Source organism: Palaemon carinicauda, chromosome 20 (genome assembly GCF_036898095.1).
Source record: "Palaemon carinicauda isolate YSFRI2023 chromosome 20, ASM3689809v2, whole genome shotgun sequence".
Classification (NCBI taxonomy): domain Eukaryota; kingdom Metazoa; phylum Arthropoda; class Malacostraca; order Decapoda; family Palaemonidae; genus Palaemon; species Palaemon carinicauda.
Window position 1 is genome coordinate 22,491,042 of NC_090744.1, and position 5,000 is coordinate 22,496,041.

Consider the following 5,000-nt stretch of genomic DNA (forward strand, 5'->3'; position numbering starts at 1 on the left):
TACTACTACTAATAATAATAATAATAATAATAATAATAATCGGCGGAGCTTCAGAAGTTCAAACTTGTAGCGAATAGTTTAATGATGAACAGGCTGACTTGAGTCTTTCTTTATAGTTTATATTTTAAGCTTGTTACCGATCCCATGTAGTTTATTTCCTTATTTCCATTCCTCACTGGGCTATTTCTCCCTTTTGGAGCCCTTGGGCTCATACCATCCTGCTTTCTCAACTAAGCTTGTAGCTTGGCTAGTAATAATAATATTAATGATAATCAGATCTCGTAGACTCAAACGCGTCTAAAACATGTATGGCTCGTGTTACTATATTTCTAAATGCTAGCAGTAATTTTATTTCTCTTCTTCTTATTTTGTTAAATGTTTCGTAGTTCATATCGGAAATGTTTATTGTAATGTTACTGTTCTTAAAATATCTTATTTTTCCTTGTTTCCTTTCCCCCCTGGGTTATTTTCCCTGTTGGAGCCAAGTAATAATAATAATAATAATAATAATAATAATAATAATACAGCCTCAAATATTATTATTATTATTATTATTATTATTATTATTATTATTATTATTATAGGTACGCTTTTTCACCTGCGACAGCATCGCTCTTGAGGTGATTATCAACTACAGTTAACTAACAACCAGATACTTAAACTACTTCTTAGGTATTTATGACACTCAGTCCACACCTAAAACAAATAATAAACTTTATTCTAGTTAATATTTGTGTAATATGAAGAAATACTACACGCCAAGATGATATATTATTATAGACATAATTTTAAGGGGAAATTCTCCGTAAAAAATCTACTGTTCTCAACCGTATTTCAGTAAAATACAGGCGACCGTAATTTTACCATAATTTGTTATAATATTTTCACGGGTGGGTGACCGTAATATCACTCAATATATCCGTTTTCTAAAACGGTAAAAAATCCTGGAATAAATGATACCAGACATTTACCGTTCTTGTAATGCAATTTTCAACAATGTATAATAATTTATAATTCTTATCACTATATGATAACAACTTTTTAATGAAAAACAAAAGGCCCATAATTGTAAAGAAATATCAAATACTCGAAGATTAATACCACAGGTTACTACGGAAGTGATTTTAAAACTTGGTGTGAAAAAAAGTAAAAAAAAAAAAAAAATGTCCTAAAACCAGTTTCTCAAGATTTAAAAGCTACATACCACTTTTCCGGATACAATTACCCATAATTCTCTGCTGATATCTATACACGTGCAAACTTAATTTTTATAGGCTTCTCATAATTATAGCCTGTTTATATAAGACTCCAAAATGGCATTGGATATGTTTTGTTAACTTAATCTTTATTATTAGCAAAGCTACAACCCTAGTTAAAATATTTATTGTAATGTTGTTACTGATCTTTAGATATTTTCTTTTTCCTTGTTTCCTTTCCTCACTGGGCTATTTTTCCTGATGGAGCCCCTGGGCTTATAGCATCCTGCTTTTCCAACTAGGGTCGTAGCTCAGCAAGCATTATTATTATTATTATTATTATTATTATTATTATTATCACCTGCTAAGCTACAACCCTAGTTGGAAAAGCAGGATGCTACAAGCCCAAGGGCTCCAACAGGGAAAATAGCCCAGGGAGGAAATGAATAAGCTACATGAGAAGTAATGAATTAAGAAGATTTGATATCTTAAGATCATTGACAACGTTGGAATAGATCGGTCATGCATAGATTATGAAGAATATCGATTGAAAGACAATAATCATAAGTTATTATTATTATTACTATTATTATTATTATTTGTAGTACAGTAGTTGAATAAAATTCCATTCATAAACTCAAAAGGTTGATTTGTTCTTAGGCCTACATTTTGAAAAAAAAAAAAATTAAGAAAAACAAAGTTGAAGAAGTAAAACACTGATATGTGTAGACACAATATAAAAATATAAGACAGAGATTAATGTAGCTAGAGCCATTGGGCGCCTACATAGCCCCAAATAAGGCATACTGTGGGCAAATCCCAGCTAGGGGTGACATAAAAATGTAATCGTTGATTATAAATCCCCTGGCGTCACAATTACTATGGTCTTTAAAACCGGCTTGGTATACATATTTCGAGTGTGGAGAACTTAACGTGGTGAAAGGGTTTGCGTATCGTCATAATCAGCAAAACTGAAATAATCAGGGTCACACATACTAGGTTGGCTTGCTGTGAGCGATCAGACGAAAATCTTCCATAATCACCAATCCGCACTGGCCAGCTCATACTAGGTTGGTTTGCTGTGAGCGATCAGATGAAAATCTTCCACACGCACTGGCCAGCGTCGTGATGAAAACTAAGCCAGTCCCCAGATATTAATTGACATGTTAAAAGGCCGCTCATGAATGGCAGAGGCAAGGGGCAGTGACATTGGCCTATCGAGCAGGACAATGCCCTAGAGACTGACCATATATATATATATATATATATATATATATATATATATATATATATATATATATATATGATCAGCGCCCAATCCTCCTCTCCACCCAAGCTAGGAACAAGGAGGGCCAGGCAATGGCTGCTGTTGACTCAGCAGATAGACCTATATGCTCCCCCAAACCCCACTTCTTTAGCTCACAAGGATGGTGAGGTTGCAGCGACCAAAGAAACTAACGGGTGTGAGTGGGACTCGAACCCCAGTCTGGCGTTCACCAGTCAGTGGACTAGAAACGGCTGCCTTTGTTGCTCTTGTTGTTGTTGTTGTTGTTGTTTAATGCTAGGTAATTAAGGGAAAACCATTCTTACCACAAAATGCCTTTTTAGTACAAGGAGCAACACAGTACCTTTATTCATGTCAGGCCAGAAGAAAACACAAGAAGAAAGGGGGCCCCTTTGAAAAGGAAAAAGGTTAGTGGTTGTTGACCGCAAGAGATTTGTGAAAGGTGGTAATTGACCATGTTTTAGCAAACCTACTCATACACAAAAGATGTGAATATAAAAGTGACAAGCCTGAAAAAAAATGAAGAAATAATAATAATAATAGTAATAATAATAATAATAATAATAATATGAAACTCGCTTCAGCTCTAGGTTATGCAACCTACATTACAAAAATTAAGTGGTATGTAGACCTACTTTGATTTTTTTTTTTTTTTTTTTTTTTTTTTTTGCATGATGAAATATTCTGAGAAAAATCATATCGACAATAAAGAGCAAATATGCCTAGAAATTAGGTAAGAGGAAGAATGACACTGAAAAAAAATATAAATTATGTTGTAGTCCTTATGTTACTCTCAAACAATAGGCCTATATTTAATCTATCTTTTTTGTTTCTCTTTACCATGGAAGTCCACTGTCTTGGGTTTAGAGTTCTCTTGCTTGAGGGTACACTCGGGCACACTATTCTATCTTATTTCTCTTCCTCTTGTTTTGTTAAAGTTTTTATAGTTTATATTTCAAATATTTATTTTAATGATGTTACTGTTCTGAAAATATTTTATATTAATTGTTAATTCTCTTTTTTCCTTTCCTCACTCGGCTATTTTCCCTGTTGGATCCCCCGGGCTTTATAGCATCCGGCTTTTCCAACTAAGGTTGTAGCTTAGCACGTAATAATAATAATAATAATAATAATTCATTTCCTCTTCTTTCTAAGTTTATCGTATTTCTATTCAATTATTGGTATCTTTTATAAAGTTGCTCTATGTGCAAAAACCCGTTTTGCCATATAGCTAGCCTTAAATAATAATTAAGTTGGTGACCTTTTTTATGAGATAATTTCCCCATTTTTAAGATATCAATATTAATTATAATGATAAAGGAACTGATCCAATATATTCCTTTTATATACATTTTTTTTCCTATTGGAGCCCTTGGTCTTATAGCATCTTGCTTTTCCAACTAGGGTTGTAGCTTGGATAGTAATAATAATAATAATAATAATCACAAAATTCTACGTTTGATACAGAAATGAGAGAAAAAAAATAAATAATGAAAATATAATTCATCCGTATACTCGCAATAATAAAAGTAGGTGACTGAAACTTATAAGCCACATAAACCAAATTAAACAGACAAGCATGGCAAGAAGTAACAAACCTGTGAAGGTAAAACCTGTATGCCTACTTGAGAATAAATTACATCTGACAAATATAATAAAATCCACGATCCGCGTGTATTAGCCAAACTTACCTGGAATATTCCTATTTAAGAAAATACGAACGTTTTAACATTAATGGATGCAAAAAAGCAATACTTTAAACAAAATAAATTTTCATTACTATGTCATGTTATGACAATGAAACGACCTCCTATAGATTTAATAGATTTCAGAACAAAGTCCTCAGAAGGCTATTGGGAGTTAAATGGCAGGACAGAATTAGAAATAAAGCTATAGGAGAGATTACTCGAGTGCCATATGCGGATGAGATCATGGTGAGGGGTAGATGGAGATGGTTTGGGCATGCTCTTCGCACTCCCCCAAGAAAGATTAGTTCACTAAACGTTTAGCTGGGCTCCATAAGTCACTAGAATAGTTGGAAGTCCAGACCTACATGGCTGAGAACTATGAAGCTTGAAGGGGGAGATGATGAGTGGAGAGGTATTGAATTAAAAGCTCAAGATAGAGACGACTGGCTAAATCTAACCGAGACACTTTGCGTAAATAGGATTGGGAGATGATGATGATATCAAAGAGATGTTATAAAATTTAAAGGAGTAGGCCTAATGTAACTGACTAAATTTCCCATTTAAGAATTAAGCAACAGCCAAAAATATCTACAAAATAATTATCCAAATCTATAAGAAATGCTTGCAGAAAAAATTTTTAAAGTTGAAGGAATTATGTAATTAACTAAATTTTCCCTTGAAGAATTAAACTACAAATAAAAATGTCTATAAAAACATTATCAAAATTTATAAGAATTACTTGCAAATATATTTATAAAATTTGAAGGAGTAGCTTAAAGTAATTAACTAATTTTTCCCTTTAAGCAGTAAGGTACAGACGAAAATATATTT

The 5,000-nt window shown here is 32.8% G+C and overlaps 1 pseudogene; it reads right to left on the minus strand.

Annotated features, from left to right (window-relative positions):
* Positions 1-5,000, minus strand: part of LOC137659462 (paired box protein Pax-7-like) — a 123,842-nt pseudogene that overhangs the window by 117,908 nt on the left and 934 nt on the right.